Source organism: Mustela lutreola, chromosome 8 (assembly GCF_030435805.1).
Source record: "Mustela lutreola isolate mMusLut2 chromosome 8, mMusLut2.pri, whole genome shotgun sequence".
Taxonomy (NCBI): Eukaryota; Metazoa; Chordata; class Mammalia; order Carnivora; family Mustelidae; genus Mustela; species Mustela lutreola.
The window spans coordinates 74083914-74107645 of NC_081297.1; the positions used below are offsets into that span (position 1 = coordinate 74083914).

The 23732-nt window shown below is 37.6% G+C and overlaps 1 protein-coding gene and 1 pseudogene across 1 annotated transcript in view; one reads left to right on the forward strand and one right to left on the reverse strand.

Moving 5' to 3' along the window:
• The window catches only part of SLC2A13 (solute carrier family 2 member 13), a 374984-nt gene that overhangs the window by 99627 nt on the left and 251625 nt on the right, over positions 1–23732 (forward strand). The gene's annotated exons all lie outside the window — the stretch shown is intronic.
• The window catches only part of LOC131838194 (small ribosomal subunit protein eS1-like), a 41250-nt pseudogene continuing 34922 nt past the window's right edge, over positions 17405–23732 (reverse strand).

Consider the following 23732-nt stretch of genomic DNA (forward strand, 5'->3'; position numbering starts at 1 on the left):
CTCAGTAATTTAAAAAAAGTATACTTATCTACTTGGGTGGTACCACATTAGGGCTAAGAGAAAACAGTCAGAGGCTTATTTTATTTAGCCTAATTGTTTTATTGAAGATAAGCTTCTCAGCTTTTTAAAGAGTCTAGTTTAATTATCTGATGTCAGGTATATAAAGGTACTGAGTAAGATAAAGGTTGTTCCTGGTGGTAAGGAACCTAGTATTTCATTAGTGAACAGAAATATTAATATGTGCACTATTTATAGTCATATGGATTTATCTTTGATTTTACATGAACTGTAGACATCATTATGTGTTTCTATCTGTGCTTATGAATAAAAACACATGAGATTTTTATTTTACTGAATTTATTCATAATTTTATTAAAAAAATGAGATTCTAAAGTTGTGAATGAACAGGTTGAGTTAACCATTTAAATAATACCAGGATTAGCTTTTTTTTCTTTTTTAAAGACACTTAATATATGAGTTGTGTTGGAAACTGTTTCTTGTCTTGAGTGGGACAAGTATAGTTTTTGTTCTAATATTCTGAAGTACCCAGATAAGAATAAATTATAGGTATTAAGTAGACTTGTAAATAATGTGAGAAATATCCCTTTTAAAAATTCTCTTGTATGCTTCATTACTTGTTAATTTATACCAGCAGCAATACAGACATATTTCCCTATAAGATGTTTACTTAGAGTTTTGGAGTTTTGTTTTGTTTGTTCGCCTTTTTAAAGATTATTTATTTATTTATTTGACAGCGATCACAAGTAGGCAGAGAGGCATGCAGAGGGGCCAGGGAGGGCGGGGGGGGGGCTGGGCTGGTTGGGGGGAAAAGCAGGCTCCCCGCTGAGCAGAGAGCCTGACCCAGGGCTCTATCCAAGGACCCTGAGATCATGACCCCAGCCAAAGGCAGAGGCTCAACCCACTGAGCCAACCAGGCGCCCCTGGAGTTTTTATCAACTTCTTAATTCAGTTATCTTAGAAAACAGTCTTCCCAAAACAGTCATTTGCATCAGGTTTTTTATTATTATAATCTCTGAAAAAGAGATTGTCTGGATCTAGTATAGTTTTATGCTAATAATTTTATATAGGAAGGCTGTAATTCAGGAAATATCTTTTGTAAACTAGGATGAGTCTAATACTTGATTTTTAAATTATTCAGATGGAGTCTTTTTATGGAATTCTTAGATCTTTTTTTTTCCCTCAACTTGATGTTTTGGTGTATTAGTTTACTGAGTTGTAGAATCTTACCCTTTTACAGAATAGATAAACAGTTTCCCTACTGTAAATTTGTAAGAGCTAGAGATCTCCGCAGAGGTTAGCAGTTTGTACTTTACATTTAATTAGCATATTATATACTCACCACATAAGTTCTATGATGAATTTTGCTTATCTCTGGGTCAGACCTGCATCGTCATCCACTATTTGACAAATGTTTATCAGAAGTTTATTACTTGCATGTTACCGTAGTAAGGGCCATGTAGCATATATAAAGTATTTTGTTTTTGTTTTTAAGATTTATTTATTTGAGAGACAGAGAGCATGAGCAGGGGGCAGAGGGAGGAGAAACAGACTTCCTGCTGGGCAAGGGGCCCAATGTGGGTCTCCATCCCAGGACCCTGAGATCATTGCCTGAGCGGAAGTCAGATGCTTGACTGACTGAGCCACCCAGGCGCCCCGTATATGAAATTTTTAAAAACAAAGGTTCCTGTTGTCTTCAGGAGCTTGTATCATCTAGACAGATACAATCAAGCACCTAATAAGGAAGCAGGAAATTGGTGTTATACAATGTTTGAGTGTAGATATGTTCTGTAGATAGATAGATATGCTTCTCTCTCAGTAGACTGCATTTTCTCTTGAAATTATTTGTTTCAGTATAAATACAAGCCTGACTAATTGCTGTTTGTGTAACTATGAGCAAGTTATTTAATTTTCTTCCTAAGCTTTAAGTCTCTGGCTGTAAAGTCAGGTGCTGAAGTCTGCCCCACACCAGTATGGTGAGGCGTGAATGGGACAGAGTATGTGCAGTGTGTGGAGCTGCAGACTTCAAGAGCTCATTAAAAGTGAATTCCTCATCCTTTTTTTCATACAGGAGTGAAGTAAGCTCCAAAGAACATACCCACAGTCCAATGATATTTTCATTTAAAAATTTTTTCATTATGTAATTATATGTATCTGTAGGTATGAATAAAATGTATGAGTGGCTTACTGTTATAGGTTTTACATAATACAGTGCCATCAGCTTTGCAAAAAGACAGACTTGAGTGGGTTCAAAGCCAGGCTGTGATGCTGTGTGCTTGTTGGTAAGTCACTTAACACAGCTTAACTCAGTCTTATCTCTAAGATGGAGACACTGCTGTCTCGGAAGGCAGTTGTAAGATGTAAAGATTCCTGGTAACCTTTTGTAATTATTCGGTGTTGAATTACCATCTCTATCTGTGATAACCTCCTAGTCCGTTCTTCAGATTATACTTCACAGTTGCACAAATTGACAGGGTTCTGACGTAGGCATTGGCTATACGCTCAGTGATTTTGTCTAGAGAGCTGCCTATTTTAATTTCTGTGGGAATTGATGGTGGCTTTAAGGACATAGGTAGCAATAATGAAAAGAGAAATTTTGGTAGACACACCTACCAAAGACTCTCATGGTTTTCTTAATTTTATAAGGGTTAAACATAAAAAATGAAGCTATTTCCTTTAAACATCATATTTCCATATAATATTCTCTTTTGTCAGGCACTCTGAATGTGTCAGCAATTCCCCAGAGACCAGGTAAGCTGAGAGGGAGGAGGGACCAACCATCTCAGTTGAGGAACTTCTGAAGTACTACAGGGTGCTGGAGTTAATGCAACATGTGTTTATAGCGGCCACTTTCAAAGAAGCAGCAGCAGTTCGAAACGACCTCTGTGAATTAGGGCTGAGGATACAATGCACCCATTTTTGCTGTAATTCCTTTTAGAAGAGTTTGGGAAAGACTGCTGGAAAGATGTGAAAAGAGGCAAAAGGAGTCACAGACAGTAATAACAAAACAAAAAGATCTTTAGCCCTTCACCTGTACTGAAAAAAACTAACCATTCATCTTGTTTTGCTCTGAGTTGGCCAAAGGACAGCCTTATACTGTATTGGCAGCATACAGAAGTTTAATTTTTCCCTAGATTTGTGAAGTTATGACATGCTCGTTATGAGTAAGAACAGGAAGGCGATGCTTTTTGCCAGTTTTTTATCCTGTTATTTTCTTTATGTGTGTGGCATAATAAGAGCCTAAGACTGTGGACTCTAGAAACAGACTGCCTGGGTTTTAGTCACAGCTCTGCAACTTTAGGCAACTTAGTTGACCTCTTTGCGTTTCACTCTCCTCTCCTGTAACATGCAGATGCTTACAATGTCTGTCTCGGGGAATTATTTGGAAGATTGAATGATTGAATGGGTAAAGCTATGAGAACTGTGTGTGGCACATTATAAGGTCTGCAGAAGTATTAATTATTATCATGGTTAGCCTACCAACAGAGTAACCAGTGGGTGTGCTAAAAGTAATTAATTTGCATACTTTCTGAATTTTTAAAAGCAGGTTTCATATAAGGAATGAGAAGTCAGATTCTAATCCACTATGTGTCAATTTATTTTATATTTCTTAAAAAGCATCTTTTTTTCCTTAACATTATTTGAGGTGTTAACTGATTTTATTCACTCAATGAATATTTCTTGATTGCCTGTCACATTCTAAGCATGGGGAAGAGGTTGGGAAGTGGGATTCTCTGCTCCAAAAAGCGTCAGTCCAGCCCTTCCACTCTCTTGTAAAGTTTAGACCTTGCTCAGCCTAACAGGTAGCAGTTCATTTTACTCACTTTTGTTTCCCCATTATTTAGTAAAAACCCTTGATGATTTGGGCTACCCTCTTTGCAAACAGTTTCTTAGTCGCTATCCTTTGTATATTTCTTTTGATTATGTGTTAAAAACTTTTTATCTATAGCTGCCATTCCATATTTTCTTAGTGTCCCCTTATGTCTGAAGGATCACAGAAATCTCTTTAGAAGGAATTTTTCTTACTAACACCTTTGAGGTTAGAAACTAGAAAGCACAGAATTGGAAGAGATACCTGTCAGACATTACCCAGCATGTCCTCCTAATAGCATTGTCATTCAGCCTGTGTTTCAGAGGTGCACAGTCTTCCACTACTGAAGAGTGACGTCCTGGATACTCCCTGTTCTGGGATCATAAAATTGGATTCCAAACCCTTGTTGGGAAGCTTGTGATCTGTTTCTGGGAACATTACCAAACCAAAGTACTAACCAGCTACGTGTGTTTGGAAGAAATCTTATGTCACATTATCTTCCTTGTTTACATTTGGAAGAATGTTATAAAAGGCAAAGGAAAAGAAATAAAAGAGGAAGTATGCCATAGTGATCTTGAGCAGGTAAAACCAAACTGATGATAGCTGAGCCAGATTTGAGGTTCATGGTGGTCACACACCTGTGGTAGGAAAATATAAACACCCCTTCTTTAAGCCACACACATTCTGACATTTTATACTAAGTGGTTATATTTCCCTTGATCATACTATAAACACAATGCTAATTTCCACACCTGGAGTCAAAAAACCCTGCCAAATGGCAAGGATAATTTAAAGAATCCATTGCCAAAAGTAATTTTTGAGGAAAGACTGTGTCTGTTCCCAAATGGCAAAAGAACATCATTAATATCTTCTTTAGCATTCAAGACAGGAGACAGATGCTGCTAATAAAACATAATAAACTCCTCATGGTTTTGTTTTTAATAAAGCACAAATGATTTCATGGTCCTATAATTTGAACTGTCAATCTAATTTAGCAGGTTTCTGTTGAAAATCTTATTTTTTAAAAAATTGAGGTGAAAGGTTAATTCACTATTATGTGTTATATTTTTTTCTGTGTATAGGGGCTATTAGTGAAAAAATATGATAAGGAATAATTAGAGACCTGAAATATTAAAACCTCTTGACTCATTGAGATCTAATAGGTATTAAACTAACTCTGAATTTGGTAGAAAGAGCCCCTGGAATTTCAGGTTATTGGTACTGGTACTCCTCCCCTGCCTGTGACTAGTTACCATTGGCACGGTGGCTTTATGGATGTGTTCCTTCTACAGTAGCTCAGGTCCCCATGCTTGGCTTAATAATGCTCTGCTGTAACAGTCTTGAAATTCCTAGTGATTTTTTAATGAGGGGCCCACATTTTCATTATGTCCTTCATTATAGCCTGATGAATCATGCAGCCAGTTCTGGCCATTAGCAGGTTGCTTCTCTGAATTTCAGACAAGACAACAAAGATCTTAATGGATCTGGAGTCCCAACAAAGTTTACTAGACGCTAAAAAGCTCCTGCTCCACCCTAATTCAGTGGTTCTCAATCAGGAACAATTTTGCCCCCTAGTGGACGTTTACCAATGTCCGAAGACACTGTTCGTTGTCCCAGCGCAGGCAAAGTGCTACTGGCATCTAGAGGGTAATAGGATGTTTAATCCCACAAATGCACAGGATAGCCCCCACAACAGAGAATTTGGCGGCCCTAAATTTCAACACTGCTGTTGTTGAGAAATTCTGCATAACCCATTATTTGTGTCTCCAACACTTAGTACTGGCCCAGGGAAATTACTCCGGGTTAGTTGAACCCACGGGTGCAGCCCGGAGCTTAGGTGGTTGTATTCCTTACCATATGCAGACTGAAGAACAGATCTGGTGATTACTAAGTGTAATCTAACATTGCACGAGGTGCAATGCAGACATGCTTTCCTCAGGCACTCCCTCTTCTCACACTTAGTCAATTAACTGCCCCCTTACCCTCTTAAAACCTTCTCTAAAGCAGACCAGACTCACAGGTGATGGGTGACTTTCCATGATGCCCTTGTACATCGGACACCTGTTGTGCTGTCAGTTTACCAAGTCATTTGGGTTTGTTCCCAAATCTGTTGATGCCCATTGTGCTGGTTGCTGTAATTATGCAGTATAATCAACTACTACAGAACTTTAGGAAAAGAAAGTACTAAAAAGGGGAGAGATTTCAGTGACAATCTAAGTTGCATGCTTTGGAAAGATTCAGTAAAGGTGTCATTAAAGGAAGTTGCTCTTGAATTAACTGTAGGCAAGATGAATCTAAAGGATTTGGGAAAGAATCATTAAATTTAGATTCTGCATTGAATTTGCATAACTCTTAAGTTTTCACTGTACTTTATAGAGATTATAGACAATTACATCTGTGGTTTTTGCAAGAAAGACAATACTTTAGCTAGCTGATTCATGCTCTGAGAAAAGGTTGTGTCCTACACTACAGTATTGCCGAATGGATGCTCTTCATATATTTTGGGATGATACAAATTGTTGGATTCAGGAATGTAACTTTAGAGGACTTTCCCAGTAATCAGTGCCTCAGACAGCAGGGCTTCTACTGTATTTTCCTTATGAGAAACTAAAAAGAACATAATTATATATTCTGATTTTGTCACTTGTGGAGCCAAACAGCTCTCAGCTCGGTGAAGTCTGAATAATTTTCCTTGCTTAACACCACCTTGTATCTTAAGAAGATACTCCTTTAGTTCTCGATTCCACAAACACCAGCATAAGGTCTGTCTCTTGCCAGATTCAGTACTGAAGTGTTGAAGAGTAATTTGCTTCCTTTTTAGTTCATATATTTTCTCCTTTGAATTTTCCATGTGGCTAGATAGATTAGAGGTAATGTGTTGTAGTCTTTCAGAATTAAGTAAGTATAAATAGAAAATATCAGAAGCATAGCTAAATCACTTAATTTCATAATTCTGTTAGAGCTAAAGTGAGAGATATTTGTCAGTCTGGGTGATTTGAGGATGGGTTTTGAGCATGATATTATCTTGTCCTGAGTCACATCTGAGAGCTGACTTCTGGAGCTTTAAATCCTGACCTTGTTAAGGTGAGGGTGGAGGAGTAAATACTCTTTTAATATAAGTTAACCCTTGCCATTTTTTGTTAACATTCATAAATACTTTATGATGGTTTATTTTCCATTTTCTGACACATTTTAGCAAATAGTATCCCAACAATTTATAGTTGTAAATACCTTATTTGGCTAGTAAAAGAAAGGATTCAACATTTATGATGGAAGACTTCATGCTCTCTTCTTCCTTTTTAAAGTGCTCAACATGTAATACATAAGTACTGCCTCCCATTAAAAGGTGAGAACATTCCAGATAAAACTAAATTCCTGTTTGTCCATGTCCTATGGACTTGGAACCTACCCTTCCAGAGATAGACACGCGCGCACACACACACACACACACACACACACGGGCAGATTTTCTATAGCTGTGGTACCATACTGCATGTACTCTTTAGTTACTTGTTTGCTTTAGTCAAATTATACAAGATTTAAATCTTGTGTAAATCTAGTTCATTTTTAGTTGCTCTATGATATTCCAGGTACGGATATATCCCATTTTATTTATCTGTTCCTCTGTTAGTGGACATTAAGTTTTTGCTCTCCGTGTGTAATGACTCTTGTATATATGTTTTTTCCTTAAAGCCCTAGAAGTAGAACTGCAGATATCCATATTGTAGCACTGCAGACAGGTCTTTGTTCATTTGTTTACATGGTAGGATCTTTCTAAACATAGTATATAGGACAAAAGTCATAGAATCAAACCTTTTTGACACTGAAGGTATCTTAGATGTCACCATATGATGTGAAGGATTAATTATTTTCTCTATAGTCTTAATATTAAGTATTTTTCCCCTGGAGCTTCCTCTGCAACCTCCCCTGCTACTTTAGTAAAAGCATTTTGGTTTCTCTATTGCTTCTACTTTTGTAACAAAGTTTCAAAGAACAAAAGTGTGTAACCTTTATAAGGAATTATTTTAGCAGGTATGTTAGTAAATTTATTCTAAAATTTTAAAAAAGATTATTAATATACTTTCTTAAATGTTTTGAATGACTACTTCTTTTGAATTATATTTGGTATAACACTTTAGAACTTTGGATACTATTTAATTCCTGACAACTGGAAAAGGCTTAGATTTAAAATCTAAGTTTTCCTGTAAATTCCATTGTGTGTTGTAAGTGTAAAGTAGGTATGGCTCACTTGTATAGTAGAAAACATTAGGGCTGATCCCCTACCTCCTATCTAACTTACTTGGACAATGTTTCTTCACTTCAATAGTTATACTGTCCTTGTTTAATGGCTTTTGTCTGTGAGGAGTTGTACCCATATTTTTTCCCTTTAATTTTTTTTTTTTAAGATTTTATTTATTTGACAGAGAGGGAGACAGCGAGATAGGGAATACAAGTAGAGGGAGTGGGAGAGGAAGAAGCAGGCCTCCCACTGAGCAGGGAGCCCGATGTGGGGCTCGATCCCAGGACCCTGGGATCATGACCTGAGCTGAAGGCAGACACTTAACGACTTAGCCACCCAGGTGCCCCAGTTTGTTTTTGTTTTTAAGTAAGCTCCCCACCCAGCTTAGAGCTCAACACTGGGCTTGAACTCATGACACTGAGATCAAGAGTCAGATGCTTAACTAACTGAGCTACCCAGGGGCCCTTCCTTTAATTCTTATAGCAAACTTAAGAAATTGATATTCTCATTTTATGGTTGTAAAAATTGATAGAGAAGTTAAGTAACATCCCCTACTACCTTGTTAGGATATAGTGGAGCTAAGAATTCAAAACACAGCTTACCTCTTTAAAACCATATATACTTTTCATCATGCTGTGTTAAGGTGATCTCTTTTCCACAAACCATCATTTAAAAATCATGTCAGTCTCCTTTCTGGAGGCATGCTTAATTTTTTTTTTAACAATATACATATTTTTATTTATTTAATTTTTTTAAGGATTTTTTATTTTATTTATTTGATAGAGAGTGACACAGTGAGAGAGGGAATACCAGTAGGGGGAATGGAAGAGGGGAAAGCAGGCTCTCTGCTGAGCAGGGAGCCCGATTCGGGGCTCGATCCCAGGATGCTAGGATCATGACCTGAGCCGAAGGCAGATGCTTAATGTCTGAGCCACCCAAGTGCCCCAGCATGCTTAATTTTAATAATGCTTTAAGAAAAACTTTCAGGTGTAATTATAAATAAAATAGTTTTGTGGTAGGCAATCACAGTTAATTTTTATGTTTTTATCTTTTTGAGTAGTCAAAAGACCTTAGCAAGCTTCAGAACATTATTCTTTTATTTTCATTTCTTCATGAACTGTTGACTTTTTGTTATCAAGTAAGACCTATTCTTAAAATTTTCAAATTTTGAAAGTAATACAGGCTTATTATAGAAAGTTTGAAGAATAACTTAAATTATTAAGAAAGTAAAAATTATCAGTAATTCTATCAGCTGTTTCTTTCTTTCCTTTTTTTTTTATTTTTTAAATTAACACATAATGTATTATTTCCTCCATGGGTACAGGTCTGTGAATCATCAACCTTACACAATTCACAGCACTCACCATAGCACATACCCTCCTCAATGTCCATTACCCAGCCACCCTATCCCTCCTCTCCACTCCGCAGGAACCCCCAGTCTCTTGTGATTTTTCTCCCTCCCTTGTCCCATCTTGTTTCAGTTTTTTTCCTCCTACCCCGTACAACCCCATGCCTTGCCTCAAATTCCTCATATCAGAGAGATCATATGATAATTGTCTTTCTCTGATTGACTTATTTTGCTTAGTGTAATACCTTCTAGTTCCATCCACATCATTGCAAATGACAGGATTTCGGGGTTTTTGGATGGCTGCATAGTATTCCATTGTGTGTGTGTGTGTGTGTGTGTGTACACACACACACCCCACATCTTTATCCATTCATCTGTTGATGGACATCTAGACTCTTTCCATAGTTTGGCTATCATGGACATTGCTGCTATAAACATTCAGGTGCACGCACCCCTTCGGATCACTAAATTAGTATTTTGGGGGTAAATACCCAGTAGTGCCATTGCTGAGTCATGGGGTAGCTCTATTTTCAACTTTTTGAGGAACCTCCATGCTGTTTTCCAGAGTGGTTGCACCAACTTGCATTCCCACCAACTGTGTAGGAGGGTTCCCCTTTCTCCACATCCTTGCCAACATCTGTCATTTCATGACTTGTTAACTTTAGCCATTCTGACTGGTGTGAGGTGGTATCTCACTGTGGTTTTGATTTGCATTTCCTTGATGCCGAGTGACATGGAGCACTTTTTCATGTGTCTATTGGCCATTTGGGTATCTTCTTTGCAGAAATGGCTGTACGTGTCTTCTGCCCATTTCTTGAGTGGATTGTTCTTTGGGTGTTGAGTTTGCTAAGTTCTTTATAGATTTTGGATACTAGCCCCTTATCCTATCAGCTGTTTCTAATAGCACATGAACGAATGACTTCCCTCTGCCCCCCTCCTCCACTCCTGCCCCAGTATGTGCTTGTGAATGTGCACACTGGCCACTTCTCAGCCACATGGCAATGGATGGAAATGGGTTCAGTAGTTTCAAGAAATTCTTATATTGAGGAAGGTTTAGCAAAAAAGAAAGTGAATGACTAATGGGATACACATATGCATTTGCTCATTAGAAGATTTGGCTCATCTTCCTTAGGAATAAGAAAACTGATTAATGACCTGCTGCTGCAGACTTGAAAAATCAAAAGTACATGTGCATCTGCTATAACATTATAGATACTCAGGTGGGAATTTATTTTCATTATTGGCAATTACCTTAATGAAGAAATGAATAATATGATCTTGGTATCTAAGAAAATAAGAGTCTTTTATCCACATTCGAATACTGTCTAGCAGACAAGGTAGGCATGAGTTAAAACTCTTGTGAAGTACTTCCCTATAGAGAGACTGAGTGAATATCTGACTGCTTTCATGGACAGGGAAAGGGGGGTGAATATAGTGTCTATACCTAACTGTATTTGCTACACATAAGCTGTGGAGAACTTTCCCCCTACATTCACAGTATTGCTATTGTCTTAATACTTTTTTTTCTTAGCTTAGAATATCAGAAAGAAAACAAGGTGGGATCGGGAGGGGTGGGAGAGGGGGGAGGGAGAAGGTAGTTGGGTTATGGACATTGGGGAGGGTATGTGCTATGGTGAGTGCTGTGAAGTGTGTAAGCCTGATGTTTCACAGACCTGTACCCCTGCAGCTAATAATACATTATATGTTAATAAAAATGTTTTTAAAATTAAAAAAAAAAAACAAATATCAGAAAGACATTTTACCAGGCTCTGAGAATATATTCATTGTTCTATTACTGTATTCTCATTTTAATATGATTTTCTTCTTAGCAAGAAGTCTACACTTACTTGAGCATAAGCTGTGTGCCAATTACTGTGCTAAGTTACATGCTTTGTTTAGTCCTTCCATCTCGTTGATGTGGGCTCATAATATTGACTGTTGTACAAAGGAGAAGTGGAGGCTTAGGAAAGAAAAAGGAACTAGCCAAAATGTTAGTGCTGATAGATGACAGAGTCAAAAGCTCTCACACAGGTGTACCTGAGTGGCAAAGTCCATTTCTTTCAACTCTATGTTATAACTTCTATATTTCAAAATTTCTTTATGGAAAAAATAAATTTTTATCCTGTTTCTTCCAGTGAACTTGTCAAACCCTTGTAGTTTTAGCATAGTTCTCTGTTACAGATTTTAACTTTAAATTTCCCCTAAGTATTAGCTAATTCTAATGGTTGTTTTAGTTATTAATATATGTTTATTGGGCAGGAAGGTGAGTATTTTTAGAGTTAAAACATTCATACACTGTTTTTCTTTCCTAAAATTTTAACCCTGTTTGGGATTATAAAATAATTTAAAGATATAACATTGACTTAAGATTGGAATACTAGGAATCTAAACTGACAAATAAGCAAAATCTGTTAAATAAGACTCTGTGGGGGGGTGCCTGGTTGGCTTGGTCGGGTAAGCATCTGCCTTGAGCTCAGGTCATGATCTCAGGGTCCTGGGATCGAGCCCCACATCGGGCTCTCTGCTCAGCAGGGAGCCTGCTTCCCCCTCTCTCTCTACCTACTTGTGAGCTCTCTCTCTGTGTCAAATAAATCTTATATAAAAAAAAATTTTTTTTTTAAAGTGACATGCTGGGAGAACTTGTTAAAGCAAACTGCTGGGCCCTGTGCCCTGAGTCTGAGGTGGATCCAGGGATTTGTATATCTAACGAGTTTTCCATGATGCTGACACTGCTTTCAGGCTGTCCTTTGAGAACCACTTATGGTCTAGGATTGCGCTTTGAGAATCTCTAATTTAGGGTCCACTTTCTGAGTTCTTTTTTTAGAGGTGATGATCCCCACAGCCACCTACCTTTCCAGCTACATACCCACATGGACTGTGCAAACTCTCATTCAGGATTACTGGGAGAGCTCAGATGCCTGTTACCAGTGTTAAGTGCAGTCGTATCTCCAGATGAAAAATTTGTTGTTGTCCACGTGGAAAAACCTCAAATGAATTTGACCCCTCCCTTCATCTATTCTTTAAACCATAAAGCAATCAGTTACTTCTATTTAGAGATCTCTTTGTACCAGAGCCATAGACTTTTTTTCTGTTAGTCCTTCAGTGATTTTTTAAAAAATCTCAAAAGGTAAACATACTTTCCTCTATTATCTAATTTGTTTCTAGCAAAAGGGTGATTTCAGCCATGTTAAGTTTAACTATAGGTAAATTAGGGTTAACCAGTATTTACAAAAGGATCACTTAACTTGGAAAGTTGGAATTAAATTTTTTTTTCAATTATGGTAAAATAGACAGCATGAAATACATTTTAAATGTTACAGTTCAGTAGTACTAAGTATATTTATAATATTATGCTGTCATCACCACCATCTCCCCAGAACTTTTTTCATTTTGCATAACTGAAACTCTGTACCCATTAAATAATAACTTCCCATTCATTCCCCCGACCCCACCTCCAGCCCCTGGCAACCACCATTTACTTTCTGTCTCTTTGTGTTTGACTACTCTAGATAGTGCATCTACGTGGAATCATCCAGTATTTGTCTTTTGTGAGTGGTTTATTTCAGTTAGCATAATGCTCTTGCGGTTCGTACACATAGCATATGTCAGAATTTGCTTCTTAAGGCTGAATAATACTCTGTTTTACATATGTGTGTGTATTATATACTACTACATTTTGCTTATCCATTCATCTTTCAATCAGCACTTGGGTTGCTTCCATCTTTTGGCTATTGTGAATAATGCTACTGTGAAAATGGGTGTAGAAATATCTGTCTGAGTCCCTAGTTTTAGTTCATTTGGGTATATTCCCAGAAGTGACATTTCTGGGTCATGTGGTAATTCTGTTTAATTTTTGATGAACTGTAAATGGAAGAGAAGAGAACAGATAAAACCTTATTCAACTTCTAAGCTGTCAGTAATAAATCTCTGTATCAACTACAGATTACTTGTATAAGCAAGACAGATTTGGGCAGAGACGGTTGCCATTTTAAAATTGAAATTAACAATTCCAAGTTCATTCTGTTGTTTAATAAAATTAGCTACAAGATTTTCTTTGAGAGAAGATAATTTGATGCATACTGTGTCAACTACACACATTTCTAGAATAGTTGACATAAGTCCTATAATGTCAGAAATCTCAAATTCATTTCTTTTTTTTTTTTTTTAAAGATTTTATTTATTTTACTTGACAGAGAGAGAGATCACAAGTAGGCAGAGAGGCAGGCAGAGACAGAGGTGGAAGCAGGCTCCCCGCTGAGCAGAGAGCCCGATGCGGGGCTCGATCCCAGGACACTGAGATCATGACCTGAGTCGAAGGCAGCGGCTTAATCCACTGAGCCACCCAGGCACCCCAAATTCATTTCTTTATGGGTAAATTTCCATACCGATAACTTTAGCAGTTTACCAGTTAATGAGTGGTTGTCTTTATATTGACATTTAATTGGGGGAAAAAAAAGGTGGAAGGCAGAAGAGTTAAGAGTAACTGATTCCTTTTCAGCAAGAAGTTCTTCAAATAAAAGATATATCAGCACTTAGTTATAACAATATCTACAGTTCATTAACTGTTTCCTGTAGGACAGTGATACTATTTTATCTGCTCAGCCACATGAAAAAGTTTAGTATAAAGCAAGCACATGAACTCTGAGCTGATGCAGAATGGTTTCTAATTCTGCTTCTAGTACTTAATAGCAAATTATTTAATCTTGCTGTAGGTCATCAATCAATTTGCTCAATTCTTTTTTTCTTTTTAAAAATTTTATTTTTAAAAATTATGAGAGCAGCAGATGCCCCAACTTGTTTTGTGGTTTTGTTTTTTTAAATCAAGTAGTCTAAAAAGCTTATTATATAAAAAGTATAGTGTCTAAGCTATCTTACCTACTGTTTTCTTGTTCCATAGAGCAAACAGTTTACTTTCTTTGGAGATTTTTACCTTCAAATATAAAGTAGTATGTTTATATTGTTATTTCTTACTAATTTTAGATAATATGTGTTATAGGTATGGAAAGTGAGAATTTAGCTGATAAATATGGATTTATCTTATGCTTTACTGTAAGTTTCATATAACTACTTCCACCACCACTACAATATAGATCTATTACTTATGAATTTTATAATCATTATTTACATTATTGTGACTATAACTTTGGTTTACTACAGAAATGTAAGTAGCATACTGTAACTACATTTCTGATAAATCCTCTCTTATCAGTTGTCTTTAAAAAATTAAACTATTGTTTAGGGGCGCCTGGGTGGCTCAGTGGTTTGGGCTGCTGCCTTCGGCTCGGTCATGATCTCAGGGTCCTGGGATCGAGCCCCGCATCGGGCTCCCTGCTCCGCAGGGGGCCTGCTTCCCTCTCTCTCTCTCTCTCTCTGCCTGCCTCTCTGCCTACTTGTGATCTTTGTCTGTCAAATAAATAAATAAAATCTTTAAAAAAAATTAAACTATTGTTTAGAATACTTACAGATTTATAAAAAAAAAATTGCAAAGATAGTATAGAGAATTCTATATGCCCCACACCCAGTTCTCCCTGTCTTTTGTTAGTATGATGCTTTTGCTGAATTAATGAACTGATATTATACATTATTTTTAACCAAACCTTGTACTTTCTCCAAATTTCATTAGCTCTTCCTAATGACCTTTTTGCTCTTCCAGGATCCCATTTAAGATATTATATTACATTTAATCATCATGTTCCCTAGACTCCTCCAGACCATGACAGTTTCTCAGACCTTTCTTGATTCTGATGACTCTCATAGATGTAAAGAATCCGGGTTAGATATTTTGTGGAAAGTTCTTCAACTGGGATTTATCTCGTATTTTTCTCATGAGCTGGGGTTATGATTTTTTGGGAGGAAGTCCCCAAGGACCATTTTCATTACATATGTCAAAGGTACCTACTGTCCACATGACTTAATCACTGCTCATGTTGACTTTGATCCTCAGTGTATGGTTTCTCTGTGATCAAGTCACTCTTCCATCACACCTGTTCTGTGTTGTAGTGTTTAGAAATGAATCTCAACCCTTACTTAAGGTGTGGAAGTAAAGCCCCACCTCTTTGAGGGCAAATATCTACATAAATAATTTATAATTCTCCCTGAGAGATTTGTCTGTTCTCTTCCATTTATTTATTCTGTCACATATTTGCATCTCTTCGACTCATGGATATTTACTTTATGCCTTGGGCTGTAATCCAGTATACTTTATTTTGTTGCATAAATTGTTCAGGCTTGGACACTAGAAGCTCTTTTAGTTGACCCTTATGTCTTTTTGACATACTTCCATCATTGTGCCTTTTTTTTTTTTTTAAGCATTTCTTTACTTTCTGGCACTGCAAAGTGCTCTAAAGTTATCTTCCATATTTGCTCCCCCAAGTCTAGAATTATCCATTTTTCCAAGTTCCTTTTATTTTATGTGTTCATTGCTATTTGGGTGTTATTGCTTCTGTGCCTTTTGAACTGAGAGCAAGGAAATTTGTGTGTATACAATTTTGTGTTGATACAGATGTCTGTAAATGTTTCTATCTGTAACCATATGTACCTTTATTAAGCTAAATATGATTTTATTCTGATATCTCTGGATAGTGCTGGTGATATACATGCAGTAAGGACAGGAGAGAGGAGACAGGACAGCTGAGGAAGAAGAGAGGAGGGGGATGTTAGTACAAATTACAGGATTTAAGGATTTAAGCTAATTTCTGCTTTTCTCTAAAATGGTTTTGAGAATTTATTCATTTAGGAAGACTTTAAAAATATACATAATTTAATCAAAAGATAATAAAAGAAAGAATGCAGTATTGGTGATGGATTGTTCTGAAGATGGTATATCAAGATTAACAAAAGTGTTTTTGCTTTTCTAAAATATTTTTTTCTTTTTTTAATGGGACTATATTTGAAATCCAGGGAGAGACATATAGGCAGTGAAGGGAAAAGGAGAAGGGATGACAGAAAAATAAGTGAATCAATTAATGAAGTAATATTGCCACCTCATACAAAGCCTTTCAGGATTTCTACTAAAGTACTTCGCATATGAATGAGGATAAGGCATTTTGGGAGACAGACCAAGTTTTGAATAAGAGTTCTGTGCCCTATTACCTGGGTCACCTTGGGCAAATTTCTTAACTTCTCTAAATCTTAATGTTTTGATTGCAAAAATGAGAATAGTAATACCTGCCTTGCTGAGTTGTAAGGATTGAATGAGATGTTTATAGAGCACCAAGCACAGTGATGGGCAGGAAATAGAGAATTACCAGATCCAACTTCCTGCCTGATTTGTGTGCTGAATGCCACTGAAAGTTCTGGGGGTTTTCACCCATTTTCCTGGTATGTATATGGGAAGCTGGATTAATTCTAAGACTTCTCAGAGTCAAGCCAGCATCGGTACTTCAAACTTACTGACCACCCAATTGAAAATAGTTAGAAATTTGATTCAGTGTTTAGTTTCACGTCATTGTAAGTTTTATGTATGAGAAACTGAATTTATAGACATTTCGACAGTAGAGCTGTTTTAATAATGAGTTCCCATTACACACTTAAAATTATTTGATTTGGTTTGCAATCATACTTACAAACCCAGTCACATTATTAAAAGAAAAAAGTTTTTTGTAAGTAAGCTTTTCTTTTCTTTTTTTTTTTTTTTTTTTTCAAGATTTTATTTATTTATTTGTAAGAGAGAGAGAGAGAGTGAGAGCAAGCACAGGCAGACAGAGTGGAAGGCAGAGTCAGAGGGAGAAGCAGGCTCCCTGCGGAGCAAGGAGCCCGATGTGGGACTCGATCCCAGGACGCTGGGATCATGACCTGAGCCGAAGGCAGCTGCTTAACCAACTGAGCCACCCAGGCGTCCCGTAAGTAAGCTTTTCTATTTGTCCCCATTAAAAGTCTGAGTTTTAAGTAGATTCTTGACCAGTGTCTCATATCCTTTACCTCATTCAACTGTAACACCTGTCCTATCCCCAGTAGCTTTTCCAGAACTCTTATCTTCACTGGAAATCTAACTGAGTTTTCCCAGGGCAAACAGGGCTTCTTTAGCACTTGTACTTTCACGATGACAGCATAGTGGAGAAGATAAATTGACAAGCCTTATCTGTGTCTTTCCCAGTGCCATCTGGACTCAAGTCATTTGTCTGCATCTCTCAGGTCATGATTTCCATCTTCTGGATTTGGTGCTGAGCATAAGAGTTCTTCTGAATCTGATTGTGGTGTTTTTTAAATAAAACCAACCCCGCTTTAAACAAGTAACCATCTGTAGTCTTGACATTGATGTGAGCTTTATTCATGATCTACCATGTTTTTTTTGACGTTTTGGTCAAAAGGAGCACCTTTTATCATGATCCGTGCCATGAAAGTTAGGTAGCTTTTGACTTGAACTTCATCAGTAATTTTCTAAATTCATCTTCTACAGATTAGCAAGGCTAGTTCAGAAACCCTTAAGGCCATCACATCAGTTTTAGCTCCTTGAGATCTTGTGATTAGTATTTTTCCTAAATTTTTTATATTACCAAAGCTTGTGCTTTCACATCATACCATTCTTTCTTAGAAAGTACTTCTGACGCTTCTCATAAGGTCCTTTTTTTTTTCCTCCTTCCCCAACTGCCATGTGCTATTTAGAGAGCAAAAAAGGCACATTGTTTGAATTTGTTCTTTAGGTCGAGTCACTTAAACACTTACTTGCCTCTGTATCATCACTTTGAGAATTATTCCTAATCTCCACCTCACCATGTTAATTGAATTTCCAGAAAATTTGAGGCAATACTCAACTGCTGTGAAAACTGGCAGCACATTGGCCCAGTACTGTAGTGAAACTCATTGCCAGTGGGGTGGACTTTCTGGTTCCTGTCCAGGTTGCAAAGGTGGTTTGACCTGGCTTCCGGTATCTGTTAGTTTCCTATGGCTGCTGTAACAACGTACTACAAATTCACAATGGCTCAGTTCTATAGGTCAGGAGTTTAGGTTGTCTTGGCTGATTTCTTTGCTTATGTCTCAAAAGGGCAACAAGATCAAGGTGTTTGCCGGCTTGGGCTCTTTTCTGGAGCCTCTGGGGGAAATATACTTCCAGGTTCATTGAGGTTGTTGGCAGAATTCATTTCCATGTAGTTTTAGATTGAGGTTCCCCTTCCCTTGCTACAGTTTATCCTCTTCTTGCATGGTCTAGAAGTCACCCGCATTCCATGATTTGGGTTCCCCTACTTCAGAGGCAGCAAGAACAGGCTGAGTCCTTCCCACCCTTCTAGTCTATCTGGCCCTCCCTTCTGCCTCATCTCTAGACACTTCTGCCTTCCTCTACTTTTAAGGGCTCAGATGATTAGATTGAGTCCACCCAGCTAATGTAAGATAATCTCCCTATTTTAAGATCCAAAACCTTAATCACATCTGGAGGTCTCTTTGGCCATGTGATATAACAGAAAAGATAATAAATGTAAATAAGATCAAGAAGGCCATATGTGTGAAGGTTCCAGAGATCAGGGAGTAGAAATTAGGGGTTTTTTGGAGGTGGAGGTGGGAGGCATCTGCTTTTGCCTACAGATTACAACACTTTTTTGGTTCTTAAACCTAGACTCCGCTATGGGTCCCTAAAACACAATAGCTGGTTCAGAGGCACACCCTGCTGTATTTACATGTTTTGATGGGTTGAGCTCTCTTTCTCCATAAGCCCTCAAATCCTGGTGTGGGTACAGGTCTCCAGTCTAGGTTTTTTTCTTCCTCAATGTATTTGCTTTTATTTCAGAGATCTTATCTTACATTCCTGCTGCTAAGCTGCTGTCAGGAGGTCTGGTCTTCTGTGGAAATGTCCCCGAACACATTACGCTGACTTCACTATTGAGGGAGCGGAGGAAGGGGTCTTGGTTTACTGCCCCTCTTGCCGCCTTACGCACTTTTATTTCCTTCCTCTGTAGGAATTAACTTTGTAGGACAGAGATGGAAACTCCTTAGAGAGTTAATCAGTATTCATGAAGCAGAATGGTGAGGTGGTTATGAGGATAAGTTGAGAAGTAAGAGTACCTGGCTCCTGGCCTTTGTTTTCTCATCTGTGAACTTCATTGGTATTTGTGAGAATTAAATTAGTATATCTAAATGCAGTAAAACAGAGCTAGGAACACAATCACTAAAAATGTTTATTATTATAATTACCATTTGCATAAGTACAAGGGAGCAGAATAAGTGATAGTTAAGGATATTGCTTTGGAATTAGGCTGTCTGAACTTAAATCCCACATATACCAGTTATTAGCTTTGTGTCTTTGGATATCTAGAAAGCTATTTAAACTTCTTTAGATCTCAGTTTCTTCATCTTTAAAATGGGAATGATTGTTACCATTTTGTAGTGTTTTTGTTGGTGGTATTACATGAGATAATGAAAAAAATTGCAAGTGCTCAATAAATTGTAGGTTTAGTGCATGTATTAAAGTTAAAAAATATTTACTGAGAGTTTCTTCTATTTGGAGGGTATTTAATTTTTTTATATCAGGGATTAAGGCATATTAGGGATTTGGGATGTTGTTAGCCACTTAGATAATGTACCTCAATAAGAGTCTCAGAATTTACTACCCAATGTGCAACATGTGCAAGGCTTATACCTAAAGATTCAAGAACACTTATAGGTATTTGCATACAGGGTAACTCTTACTTAAAACATTTTTTATTTTTCCTGTCAGCTCCCATTTATTTGGATAAGTATTGTTTTTATCCCTCTTCTTCATTGATCATTGGAGATACCCACTGCTTTCTTAGAAAGCTAGCACCACATTAAAAAATCCTATGCATTGAAATTTATCTAAGATTATAGTTAGTAGGGCAATTAATACACTGTTCCGCTTGAAGCAGGAGTTGAGGTTAGCATAATTTATGACTTCTCAATAGGTATTGCTTTTTTTAGAAGTCGTTTTTATTCCTTATTATGTAACTTAATTTACAAATTTTATTTGATGAAGTTTCTATTTCTCGATGGTTCTGAAACATGTCTTCCTGTCCTACCCCTATTATGATCTCACCATTCTTCATTGAGGGTAGAAATAGAGCAGGCTCGTGAGACAGTGGCTGATAAGCCTATTGAGTGTTTCTTTCTCACAAATCACAGATTTAAATGATTTATTTGTAGTTTTTGTTATGAATTTTTTTTTTTTTTTTAAAGATTTTATTTATTTGACAGAGGGAGATCACAAGTAGGCAGAGAGGCAGGCAGAGAGAGAGAGGAGGAAGCAGGCTCCCTGCTGAGCAGAGAGCCCGATGAGGGATTCGATCCCAGGACGCTGGGATCATGACCTGCGCCGAAGGCATCGGCTTAACCCACTGAGCCACCCAGGCGCCCTTTGTTATGAATTATTAATCATACTCTGCAAATCAGAATCTCATATGGTGTATTTTTTTTGCTTTGCTCAAATCTGGTATAGGGGAATGGTGTCTTTTTCTGTTAAATCATTGTGTTGGTTTAAAAACATTCAAACACAGTGTATCACCACAGTTCTACTTGATCCAATGCAAGGATCAAGGCATGCAGTTTTGGGAAAATAATTATTTTCTCAAAGTACTTTTAATTTTTTTTCTTCATGATTATAACCTCCTGAGACCAGGAATTAGACAAATACTGATATGAGAAGTTACAAAATGAACAAATTGTAGCTTGTATCAAGTCAGATGGCCATCTTTGAAGAACAGTTTCAGAATCTGTATTATATGAGCCACACAAGACAGAAATATCTCTAACCTGTTATAGAAAGCCTTATCCATTCAGCTACTTTGTTTTTTGGGTTGCAGAATTTAGTCCATTTATATTTAAGGTAATTATCGATAGGTATATACTTACTGCCATTTTGTTAAATGTTTATTGCCTGTTTTTATAGTTCTTCTGTTCCTTTTTTCTTCTCTTGCCCTATTCCTTTGTGGTTTGATGACTTCCTTTAGTGTGATATATTTATGTCCTTTTCTCTTTATTGGTTGTGTGTTTGTTACAGATTTTTGCTTTATGATTACCATGAGGCTTATATATAACAGGTTGTATCACAAACCAGTCCATCAGTTAATAACAGCTTAAGATCGATCCTATTCTAAAACTCAGTATTTTTACTCTCCTGCCTTCCATATTTTATACTTTTGATGTCACATTTTGCTTGTGTATCCCAAGTGATTAATCCACTACATTTACTGTGTATTTGCTTTTGTGGCAAGATGTATTCTTTAATATGTTTTCTTCTTTCCAAGAAGTGCCCTTTTCAACCAAAGATGTCCCTTTCACATTTCTTGTAAAGGCTATTTAGTGGTGGTAAACTCCTTTAGCTTTTACTTTCTGGAAGTCTTTCCTATTCAGTTCTGAATGAGAACTTTGCTGGGTAGAGTATTTTTTTTTTTAAAAGATTTTATTTATTTATTTGACAGAGAGAGATCACAAGTAGGCAGAGAGGCAGACAGAGAGAGAGAGGAGGAAGCAGGCTCCCTGCAGAGCAGAGAGCCCGATGCGGGACTCGATCCCAGGACCCCGAGATCATGACCTGAGCCGAAGGCAGCGGCTTAACCCACTGAGCCACCCAGGCGCCTTTGGGTAGAGTATTTTTGATTGGGATTTTTTTCTTTCATCACTTTGAATATATCATGCCATTTCTTTCTGGTCTGCAAAGTTTCTGCTGAAAAATCTACTGGTATTCTTATGGGAATTCCTTGTGCATAATAAGTTCTTTCCCCTTACTGCTTCAATATTCTTTTCTCTTTAAATTTTGATATTTTAATTATAATGTATCTTGATATGAGTCTCTTTGGGTTCATCTTGTTTGGAACTTCTGGGCTTCCTGTAAGTGGATGTTAGTTTCTTATCCCAGATTAGAGAAATTTTGAACCATTTTTTCAAACAAGATTTCTGCACCTTTTCCTCTTCTTCTGGAACCTCTATAATGCAAATGTTAGTCCATGTAATGTTGTCTTATAAATCCCTAAGCTGTCTTCACATTTTTCTTTTTACCATCCTGATTGAATGATTTCCACTGCCTCATCTTTCAATTGATTCTTTCTTCTGCTTTATTTATTCTGCTGCTCAACCCCTCTACTGTGTTTTTCACTTCTATATTCTTTAGCTCTGTGACTTCTGTTTGGTACTTTCTTACATTTTTCCATCTCTTTGTTGAAGTTTTCACTATGTTCATTCGAGCATAGTTTCTCAGTTTGGAACTATGTTTCCCAGTTTGATGAGCTCCTTTCTAACAATTACTTTGAACTCTTCAAGCAAATTGTCTGTTTCATTTAGGCTTTTTCTAAAGTTTTATCTTGGTCTTTCATTTAGAGCGTACTCTTCCACTTTTTTAGTTTGCTTGACTCTCTGTTGGTTTCAATGCAGTAGGTAAAACAAGCACCACTGCTCAGTCTTGAAGAAGAAGCAGCCTTGTGTAGGGGATGAACCCTGTCTTTCAGCCCTGCCCCCAATTTTTGTCTGTTCTCAAAGCTTTGTGCTTGTTCAAGCAACCTGTTACATTTTAACAGCTCCCGGTAGTTGAGGATATGCCAAGACCTGTCACTGTGCCTAAGGGGATTTTTTTTTTTTTAAGATTATTTATTTATTTATTTGACAGAGATCACAAGCCTGCAGATAGGCAGGCAGAGAGAGAGGAGGAAGCAGGCTCCTCACCTAGCAGAGAGCCTGATGTGGGGCTCGATCCCAGGACCCCGGGATCATGACCTGAGCCAAAGGCAGGGGCTTAACCCACTGAGCCACCCAGGCGCCCCCTAAGGGGAATTTTTTGGCACCTAGATTCACTGACTAGAAGCCAGATCTTCAGGTAGCAGCTTTTAAAGTAGGTGGATACATATAGTTCTGTGAGACTTCAAACATAAACTCTGTTAGCCAGGTGATCTGGCAGTGTTCCCTGGCTGACAGTTGTAGAAATTGAGGTTCTAGACATGTGTATAAGTTCTTTTATGGAAGATACTGGAGAGCTGGAGGAAGACAGGGAGAGTATCAAAATGACATCCCTAGACTGCGTTTCTTAGGAGGATCTCTGTAGTCTACACCAGGTGTATGCCAAACCTGAAGCCTATCCCTCAGGCCAAAGCTCCAGAACAAACTGAGGTCTCCTTTACAGAAAGACAGGGGGTGTGCCTTTGATCTGCTGTCTTTGCAGTGTCCTGGGGTAGCAGCCTGCCAACAGCCATTTTCTAATTGCTATAATCCCATAGCACCCAGAAATGCAAGCCTCCCCGGCCACTAGAGCTTGGCCGTCAAGGGGTCTCCCCTGGGAAGTGGCTGCAAAATCTATGGCACCAGACATAAAAACCAGGACACAAGCCCTGTGTACAACTCCCCCCTCTCCCCAACCCCGCCACCAGGAGACATTGGTACTC